The following is a 10,983-nucleotide window of genomic DNA, read 5'->3' on the forward strand; positions in this document are numbered from 1 at the left end:
GGTTTTGTATAGCATGTAATTTTCTAGCAAGGCACATTTTTGCAACTGAGCCCATGAGTCTCTGTGAAAAGATATTGTAAAAAGCACAAAACATATGAATAGACAGTGCCAAGTTGCCAAGTGGGGGGGGGGGGGGGGGGGAAGCGTATGAGAAGCAGCTCCATGATACTAAAGTGAGACAGGTAGGAGGAGGTGCTGCAGTTGACAGAGCAGAGAATCCCCCACAGTCCCTGGAGGACAGCATAGTGAAGCAGCTTGTCTCCCAGAAGACTCTGGAGAACCATGGAGGAACACATACCTACACTGCAGCCTGTGGAGGGCTCCATGCCACAGCAAGTGAATGTGTCCTGAAGGAAGCTGCAGCTTGTGGAGGGAGGGCCAGAAAGCCATCCTTGACATCTTCTTTAGTGGAAGAGTATGTGTAAACGTCAAACAGCAGCTAACTTTAATCTAATCTCTCTCCAGTTCTTGTCATAAGTAAGTAAGAAGACAGTATAAGAATTAGAAGCCTAAATTCTTTCACTTAAGGCTCCCATTCTCTCTGCCACTCCTTTAAAATTTAGTTTGATATGAAATAAAATTCAAGATAAAGTTCTTAAGGCTTGATGTTCAGGCTTTTCAGAAAATAGGGAGTGCAATTAACTCTTGTCACTGTAATTTTTAAAAATAGAACTAAAAAAGTTAAATTACTGTTTTCTAACGACTTACAGAAATCAACTGGTAGAGACGGTGAGACTGAAGAGTATAATTAATCTGAAAAGAGAATATCATTTAGGTACCTCAGTTGTGTACAAGTTTTTTACCAGGAATTCTAGACTTTTAAACAGACTAAGGACACAACAGTTATCTCTGAGAATATTTTAGTATGTATGTTACATTCATCTTTAAATAGCTCTGTTTTATAGTTATGACTCACATTTCAAATTGTATTTGAAAAGAAATATTTGTGATTCAGATAATTTACAATTCTGAAGCATTCCAGTTGTTGACAGTTTTTGCTGTCTCCTGTCTTTGTACAATACTGAAACAAACTAGATGGAAAAAATATTTCCTCATTCTTTTCTGTCTATTCTAACAGGCACAACAGCACTGCTATGAGTCTGAGTTGCCCTACCACTCATGGATAGCAAAGTTGTAGTAGCTAGTACGTTATTTGCACACATTTCTGATGTTTGTTGTTAACTGTTGTGCAGAAAGATCTGTAAACTATTTTCATAGGAGGACACTCCTGAATTGCTTCACTTGTCTCTGAACCAGAGAACAAAGCTGGCACTCCATTTCTGAGATCTTGCTGTGCTAGCCTCCAGTCCCATTTCCTCTAAACCAAAGGACTTGATTACCTCATGATGTAATCTGTTGTTCTTAATGTTCAGGGGATTGTTTTAGAACAATAAGAACATATTCTAGTAAGCAGGTATAACATCTGTCTTAAGTAGTATACATCACTTGGCTTTGGTTCACACAAGGAATGTCATTTACAATCACTAGCTGGGCTGGGGTAATGCGCCACACATTTAGGAATCTCTCAAATTAATTTTGCTTTAAAATTTAGCTCTTATCATTTCAAGTGTGTCTTTATTAAAGCAATCAACTACTTATTTCTTGTACCACAATGAAGAACAATCAATAATAGCTGAGCATCCCACAACAATTCCAATAAGAATAAAAGTCTGAGCCCCCAGTATAGCACAGGGAGTCTGTCATCAAGCCAGAGTCCTCCAGGCATCTTCCCAGTCTGGAGAAGAGCAGACTCTGGGCAAATGTTACAGCACCTCTCAAGTATCTGAAGGCAGCCTACCAGAAAGAGGCAAAGGAGCTACATGGGAGGCAAATTGTTATAAATAAGAAGCTTGACTAGGCCAATACTCCAGCAGCAATCAATTAATTAATACGGTAAAGTATGAGCAATACAGCGCTGGGTACAGTGGGGGAAATTTTCCCTCCAACTGCACACCAATAGGTGGGGCTTACAGATATTTATAGGGGTTTTCATAAGCTTTTTCAGCAGTTTCTATTCCAAGTTTTTATGTCACAATTCTATACACTATTGTGATTTAGTTTTTCTCAGGATGTATCCCAGAAAGGAGTATCCCCAGATGGTGGGGTCCAGCTTCTGAAAGAAGAAAGAAGTCTCCCAGCTGGTGAGGTCCAGGGTCCAGATGCGGGTTCACCTTTTAATTGCAAGGACTATAAATCTCATACCAGTGATGTCCAGCTTCCCTTGGTCGAAACTATCAATCCTGGAGTTGATGTTCATCTTCCTTTCTCAAGCTTTTCCATATTTTGTTAAGGCATCGAGATAAGCATGTTTCCTTTTTATATATTCTAAAGCTATACTTTCAAAGATCCTTACTACAAGCAATATCCTAAAATTATACTTCAAAAGGTTATTATTGCAAAACTCTTTAGCTAGAAGCAGAAAGTTCCTGTCAAACAGCAACATCCTTAAAGCTTTAATTCAAATGCTTCTAAATCAACTTAAGACTTATAAAGGTTAACTGCAAACAAAGGATAGGTTCAAAGGCCTTCTTCCGTGCTTTACTTCCTCAGTTATTTATTAGAATTGTCTTTATAACTGTCCCATGGTCAGTTTCCACACATATCACAATCACAGATACACAGGTTGCCTGTATGTACCTGACATGAAACACAGCTTTGTATTTCACAAATGAGAACAGAGCAGAGGCTGGGCTGCTGCACATCACTACAATTCTTTGTCCTCATCTGACAGAAATCTATTAAGCTGGAAGCTCATTTGAACCTTAATGTAAGTAGTGACTAAGAGCACATGTATTTAAATCACCTTCTCCAGATCTTTCTATTTCCTTTTAGAATATGGAGAATTTATGCTACCGACTGCAGAGGCACTAAGTAGTGACTAAAAGAACTTGCCTGACGCCGCGCTGCGGCCGCGGTCGGAGCAGGGGCGCCGGTCCCCGGCGCGAACCAAACTCCTTTCGCTTTCCGCACGCCCACGTCGGGCGTTGGCCGCGGTCCGGCTCCGCCGTGGGCAAGCAGGAATCGCGGTTCAGCCACTGGCGCAGATCCTACCAAACGTGGATCTGGCGTCTAAGGACAGAAGTTAAGGGGGAAGAAAGGTTCTTTTGCGTGTTGTTTTCCGATTGCTTTTATTTCTCTCCCGCGCAATCCGCGGAGCCGCCGCGTAAGATCAGTTGTTGTTTCCTGCTGCGGGAGCAGCGCCGCGGCGAGATAGGTGACGCCATCTCGCAGGCAGCAGCAGCGCCCGCGGTGGCAGTCCCTCTCCTGCACAGGTGTCGATCGGGCAGCAGCAGCCCGCGTAGTTGGAGCGGCAGCGCGGAGCAGCGGCTCGGTGGCAGCGGGGCTTTCCCGTCGCCGGGACGACAGCTGTTGCCGCGCTGCGCAGGCTGTCTTTTCTCTCGCAGCACCGGCTCGTGTCGGAGCTGCTGGCTTTGGAGCTGGCGCCGGCCGGGATGCAAGAGGAGCGGGATGCAAGGGGAAACACTGACAAAAGAACCGGGAAGCTGGGAAAAGCAGCGGCTTTTAAGCCAAAGAGAGTGGGAAATCGTGCAACCTTCCAGACTCAGGGCATCAATCATTCCAACTGCCATGGCTAGACAACCCAAACCCTAGACTACACATCTTCAAACTGCTATCCCAACCTGACAGCCAAGAGACCAAACACACTGCAACAGGAGCTTCAAAACTCCTACCGACACCCACTGCCACACTTGCCTATCAATTCCTTAAAGGTAAGTGGTTTTCCCACTATCCTTCTTCTCTTCTCCTTTGGAAAATCTAAAATGTTTCCATCAGAAACAGTAAAGTAGTCTGTCACAATATCCAATACATCCTATGAATGATCTAGAATAAATATTGTTCTCCATAATGTCTTTATTTTACCCTTTTAAAACTTGACTTTCAGTGGGTAAATTTGGTTATTTAATTTTGGCTATCTAGACTCAGTGAAAATCCACTTTTCAAAAGAAAATTGTTAGGAATTGATTGTGATGATTTCTTCTTCAGCAATAGGTCTTAAAAGTTATTGCCAAAACATACCAGAGAAATTTGGAGCATAGGAAGTCTATTAAACCATTTAAAAGAAACTTACCAGAGAAATTTGGAGCATAGGAAGTCTATTAAACCATTTAAAAGAAACTTACCTGATTTGTACAATCATGTACAGACACACAGCTATATATGTACATCAATAAATAGGAGTATTTTATTCCTGTAACCAAACCATCTTGCACAATTTAAATTGCTGAAAACCATAGAAATAATTACAAGTAATAGTTTTAATTATAATACATAGAAGAAAGCGCTGCTACTTACTTAGAACAGAAAATCATATTAGAAACAATATTCAGGCCAAAATATTTTCAGAACAATATGGTTTCGAATAGACTTGAATACTTTCAACTCCATAAACTGCCAAGAGCTACCTTTATATTGTGTAAGATAAGTGAAAAAGTGGCAACGGAATAAACAGTTTCATTTTATAGTTTTTTGGTGAGTTTGAGTTTTTACATTTTGTTTTTTGGGGTTTTTTCCCCTTGGATTTATATTGCTTCTAACACAAGATATATTTAGTTCTTCTAATGTTCATTAACCCTATCAGGAGATATTCAGGTTCTGATTTGGGAAGTACATAAAATTTACAACAGTTTTTATAGAAGTCAATGCCTAGAATGCAAGACGAAACAACTCTTCAGATGTAACCAAGGAATTGTACACTTCTTTTCCTAGATACTTGGGACTAACTATTTACAGCAGAATTCTTTACATTGCTGTGTGAACGTGGCCAATTTTTTCTAAATATTTTGACTTTTATGACGAATCCTGGAAACCAAAATCTGTAACAACCATTATCAGACAAATTCATTCGTCAGGAAAAAGAACTAGATGGTAGACGAGGAGATGCTTTTTTTTTGTTTTTAAAGTCTAGATTCTAATAGTGGGGTAATTGCCCTTCAAGCAAGATTGCAGAAATAAAGATATGAGCATGTCGCTCTTAAGTCTGATGAGAAGCTCTGTTCGATAAATTATGAGTGTGTTCTGGGATTCTGGAAATAATATACAATTGTCTTTAATCAATGGTGGGAAAATAGTAGAGAAGTATAATAGGAATACTCTTCTACTTAGTAGGTTTGTCTTCTATAAACGATACCAGAAATGCTTTATAATATTAAATGACAAAGCAGCCAATTGAATCATTTCCAGAAATTTTTCCCAATATTCCAAGAAAAATAAGCAAATATTAGAAAAAAAAATATCCAAAAAGTATTAAATTCTAGATTGTAAAGGCAATTAAAATGCAAGAATTGCTGATGGGAAGCGAATAGGTGGCTAAACATATATTCACAGGGATTATGTCTCTAAAGAAATACTCTAACTAAAAGCCATTAATTCCTTCTATCATAATTTTAGCCTCTTTCATATTTTAATTCTGAATGAAAAACATCATTAAGCACTCCATATGTATCTCTCAGATTCATCTTACATATAAAGCAAATATTTTTTTACTGGTTTGCTTGAAGCTGTGCTCACTGCATTGTGCATTTATTTGCATGCTTTTTTGCTTCTTTCTGCTGCCAATCCTGGGTAATACATGCCACCTACAAAGAGTATGATTTCTCTCACCTAAGCAAGTGTATTTAATCTTTAGGATCCCCTTCTGTTAAATTGACAGAAAATGAATTGTTTTATTCCACCTAACATTGATTCTTTTGATAAAAGTCACCTTGAGAAAACTTTTTTCTGCTAGGATTCAACTCTAGGATTGGAATAATTGAGAAGACTGGTAGGCACTGACGCATGGAGTGACCACCTGCCTCCAGGTACATATCCTGGAGGCACAGAGTGGCCTCTGGATATATACCACAGAGTAAAATTATCAACTCTCTAAACTTTGACTGTACTGAGCAGAATTCTGACTAGAATCTCCTTCACACATAGATACCCCTTTTTAAGATACACAGTAAGATGAATTTCCTGTTCTCTGCAGGTATTTATATTTCTATTGACTATTTAGTATACCTAGATGAATTTCAGATGTCTAGAGTTACGTGAGACAAAGCCCACTCTCAAGGCCTAGAAACCTCTCCCTATAAGCTGCAAAACACACAATGCTGCAGTTCTGTCAAATTTGCCAAAGCAATGACTATAGCATCAACTGTGTGCAAAATATCTGCAGAGAGATAGTTTTCAAGATATTCACTAAATATTCTTTACAAAGAAAGATTTAAAGACACATCTTTTACCTCTTCAGTGAATAAAACTCCCAAAATATATTCATTTTTTGAATTTAGCACTCTTCTTGTTACAATTATTTAACTTTGGATGGCTTAATTAAAAAGCATCTGATTCAGAGAAAGATTGGTAAAGCCAGATAGGAAAGAAAATCAGAAATTGGTTACTCTGAGTGTGAGTAGGGAGACAGAGATTAAAAGAGTAAGGAAACTAAACAGAAGCAGTGACAATGAGAGACATCCTTCAAGTTTCCTGCGGGGATTATGTATTATTAAATCAATGACAAAATTAGAAGAGCCTGCACATTTGATGTCTCACCACAGGAACACAATAGCCATTGTGCATGCTCATAATTGCCAAAATAACAAGGCAAAGAGAAGGAAATATAGACAATAACAGAACTGAGTAAGAAGACTTTTTCAATCATTGAAATTCAGGTGATGAATTATTCAAATAACCATTTTTATACTGTAAAACAGCAGACATAGACAGTCTTGTAAACTACAGATATGTATCACTTGTAGTCAGAAAACGATTCTCAGAAAACTACAAGTTCTAGTTTTGATCAAAAGTTTCCAAATGTCACATAAGAAAGTATAAAAATGCAAATCAGAACACATCACCATCTTATTGCAAAGGTTTTGTACCTTCTTGGTGATTTCTCATGGGCAGCTCCTCACAGCACTGACTCCTTCTCAGTACAGCCAACAAACTCCATCTAACTTCTCGACCAGCCAACCTACTCTTTTACAATACCCATCCTAACTGGATCTAGCTGTGGCCTATTAAGGGCAGGCCTGTTCCTAATTCTTTATAATTAGCACAGCTGTAACTCCTTAGGGGTGACATTACCTTCATCACTATCTCTATTTTCCATTTGGGTGAAGTACCAGGATCCAGAGATCAAGAAATTTGTCAAGGTTGAAAAAGCACAGCTATTACTGAGGGCAACTCTGTGGAAAAACCTGCATTCATACTATTTGTCATGGTTCAACGCTGACACAATGCCAGTGCCCCCATGAAAATATACTTTCCCCAGTGGCTGCTGTGAGATGTGATCAGAAATAGAGCAAAGCAGGCTCCAACATAGGAATAAAGAAAAAAACTTTATTAACTACAATGTCTAAAAAGGAACAGACACAGAACTCAGAATGAAAACTTTCTAAATTAATTCCTCCTCCTCCCCCCATTTCCTCCACTGCATGAAATAAAACCTTAGATTTTCACCCAGTCACCATCTCTCAGATAATCAACTTTCAGTCCATCAGGGAGAGAGAAGTCCCCCCTTGCACCAGAGGCTTCCCCCGGAAACACAGTTGGAAACCTCTTGTGTTTCCATGTCACTCATGGCACTGCCCAGAGAACATTTGCCCTCGTGACCTCTTCCTTCCATATTCAGTGCTCTCACCACTGCGCATGGACCAGAACTGCTTTGCCCAGTTCCAAAAAAAGCAACAGTCTCTCAGCTTTGGGATACCAGTCCCCTCCAAGTTCATCCCCTGGGGTGACCAGAGTGCAGATGCATTGGCAATGACAGTCACCACCACAATTATCTCACCAACTTTACCTGACATTTTTAAACAAGCACAATTGAGCCACATGTTCTACCTCCAAAACCCACCAACCCTGGCACATCAGTTCAAATTGTCACAAGAACAAGCCCGTGCCATTGTAGCCACATGTCCAAATTGCCAATCCCATGCCCTTCCAACAGTAGCAACAGGTGTCAGTCCTAGGGGACTGAATGCACTTGACCTATGGCAGTCAGACATTACTCATTACCCACCTTTTGGGAAATTAAAATATATTCACGTATCTATAGATACATTTTCTGGTGCAATCTTTGCATCTCTGCATGCAGGAGAGAAAGCCAAAGATGTCACCAAGCACTTTTACATGGCCATTGCTACCCTGGAAGTTCCAAAAAAGATTAAGACAGATAATGGACCAAGTTACACCTCCAAAGCATTTCAAAATTTTCTCTCAGCTTGAGGAATTGCCCATCACACTGGCATTCCTCACAACCCTCAGGGACAATCAGTAATAGAACACACACACAAAGAAATTAAGAAACTACTAGATTTACAAAAAGATTCTGCCCTTTTAATGACACCTCAAGAGAGACTCTGCAAAGCACTATATGTGCTCAATTTTAACTGCCATGCAAAAGAGCAAAAGCCTCCAATCCTTTGGCATTTTCATAACAACACATTTGCCCACCTCAAAGAACGCCCACCTGTGCTCATCAGAGACCCTGAGTCCCACCAAATTAGAGGTCCTTTTCCACTAATAACCTGGGGCCGAGGGTACGCATCTGTTTCAACAGAAACAGGGTCGAAGTGGATTCCAGGCCACTTTGTCAAACCCTACCAGGATGCAGATCAGCCTGCTGACCCACCCAGGAAAAGCCAAGCTGCATCTGATCAGCCAGACACCGCAGCAGATGCAGTCGCTTGGAAGCATCGGAAGAAGAAGACCAGAATTCCCAACATTGTAGCACGAACTCTCATCACAAAAAAATATTTTCCACTGTCATACCTTGCTGCAGAACCCCTCCTTTCCTCCCCAACTATCCCTATCCCTTTTCCCACATACCTTTCCCCCAACCCATCCCACTAGTCCCCACACATCTCTTTCCTGTTTGTGTCCTACTATTATTAGAAAAGGGGGAGGGGGAGGAGAGTGACTGAAAAGAGTGTACAGAAATTTAATGTCATATGTTTCTCTTGCTATTTGCTACAGCAAAATCACCCTGGAAGGCCACCCTGGAAAGAATGAAATTCAGTCGAGTGCTTTTCACTGCAATCACCATTCTGCTCCATCCGTGGATAGCAGAAGGGTGCATGGTGCAACAACCGACAGAAGATGTATGGCTGACTCTGGCGAAAACTCTGAAACAAGATAAGATCTGCTTGTCAATGGGCAGCGTGGACAATCCTCTATCTACGTGCCTGGTGGGAATGCCTCTGTCGCAAAAAGATTATCCATATGCGGGGAAGAAACCAAATCCGGTTGACACCTGGGACACCTGGACAAAGATTTTACCACATGCCACACAAGAGCCTCAGGAGTTAGATCTCTTGGGCTCTGCTCCAGCTACATACTGTGTTAGGTTTTTCTATCTACAAAAGATACCCATTTGGCATGATTCTGCAGTCTCAGGGACAATAACTCAGAAAGATGTAACACCAAATAGCAGAAAATATAATTCAGCCACATGGTGCAGCTATACCTCTAGCACACCATCTGAGTCCAGTGATGTTCCCAGAGTGTCACCGAGAGGTGTGTTTCTTATCTGCAGCAACAGAGTGTGGGCAGGGATCCCATCAAAGATCAAAGGAGGTCCCTGCAGCCTCGGACAGCTGACTGTCCTCACCCCAAACACATCACAAATTATAAATTGGCAGAATCAAGAAGGATTGGCACTCAAAAAGAGATCTTACAGTCAATTCGACCCAAATTGCAATGACAAAATTTATGGATTGGAGCGAATCCAAAAGAGTCTCTGCATCCATTTTTCTACCTTGGTACGCAGCTGCAAAGGCTCTCGGTGAAATTTCCCACCTGGGGTGTTGGCTCAGCCGTCAGGCCAAAGCTGCCTCCGCAGCCCTGTCAGATCTGCTCACGGAAGAAGAAACCACCAGGCACGCCACCCTACAAAATAGAGCTGCCATTGATTTTCTCCTTCTGGCGCACGGTCACAGCTGTCAGGACTTTGCTGGTCTGTGCTGCTTTAATTTAACATCTAAAAGTACCTCCATACACGCCAGCATTCAGCAAATTCGAAACCAAGTGCAAGACCTCATGACGGAGACCAGAGACATCAATGTAGTACATAAAGCACTCACACAGTGGGGAATCCCTGGGTGGCTTGTACCAATTCTCAAAAATTTGGTGTGGATTTTAGTAGTCATTTTCATTATAATGGTTGCCCTGAGTTGTTTCAAAAGAGCAATGGAAAAGTCACTTGGAAAAATTTATTTAATAAACAAAGAAGAGGGAGATGTGAGGGTCAGGGATGAGAAAGCTATCTCAGGAATGCCCTGGGAAAGCACCGTTGTCTAAGTCAGGGAAAATTCATTCCTTACCCAAGGTTCAAATGCTGTACTCCCTTCCACATCCCACTGATTCTGTACCCTTTGTATCTTTCATTAGTTACTCCTGTGAAAAATTTTCCCCTCCCATCCCCCTCCATGTAGCTGTGCCCAAAATCTGTAACTTTCCCCAGAGATCTCGCACTCGCCCTGGTGTCCTCTGCTGGTTGTTACTGACCCTGCTGTCTCTCCGGTCCACCGCCTGTCCCTCAGCCTACCCTCCGTGTTTTCCTACCCCTTTGGACCCTGCAATAAATCAGTTGCAATGATTCAGGACTCGAGTGGCCCTCCTTCAATCTGGTGAAGAGAAACATCTAGCCAGGGTCAAGCAGGTGAAAATCCTGACCCCGGCACCGAGAGGCCTCATGAACAGAGATCTTCTTCTTCACTGAAGACAGAGGGCATCACCACACCCTCCTCAGCCATCTTGGTTCACGCCACTGCTTCACCACACTCTCTTGGCTCCAAGGCATTGTCTCCCCCTAAATGCAGTCTCTGTGTCAGAGGAAAAACACGGGTCTGTCCATGGCCATACAAGAAAAGAGTCCAGCCCAAGGCCACTCCATCATCTCCCCCACCTAGGATTCTTCTCAACTCTTCTGACATCTCTCACGTGCACCAACTTTCATCACACATGCCCATTTCCTCCTGTTTCACC

General features: G+C 41.6%; 1 long non-coding RNA gene across 1 annotated transcript; it reads left to right on the forward strand.

Annotated features, from left to right (window-relative positions):
* The first annotated feature begins 2,792 nt into the window (after positions 1–2,792).
* Positions 2,793–10,594, forward strand: LOC135307494 (uncharacterized). The gene is made up of 2 exons (XR_010368222.1): positions 2,793–3,731; positions 8,974–10,594. It is a non-coding gene; the product is annotated as an uncharacterized LOC135307494 (long non-coding RNA).
* Positions 10,595–10,983: the final 389 nt, after the last annotated feature.

This window comes from Passer domesticus, chromosome 9, assembly GCF_036417665.1.
Source record: "Passer domesticus isolate bPasDom1 chromosome 9, bPasDom1.hap1, whole genome shotgun sequence".
Lineage (NCBI taxonomy): Eukaryota > Metazoa > Chordata > Aves > Passeriformes > Passeridae > Passer > Passer domesticus.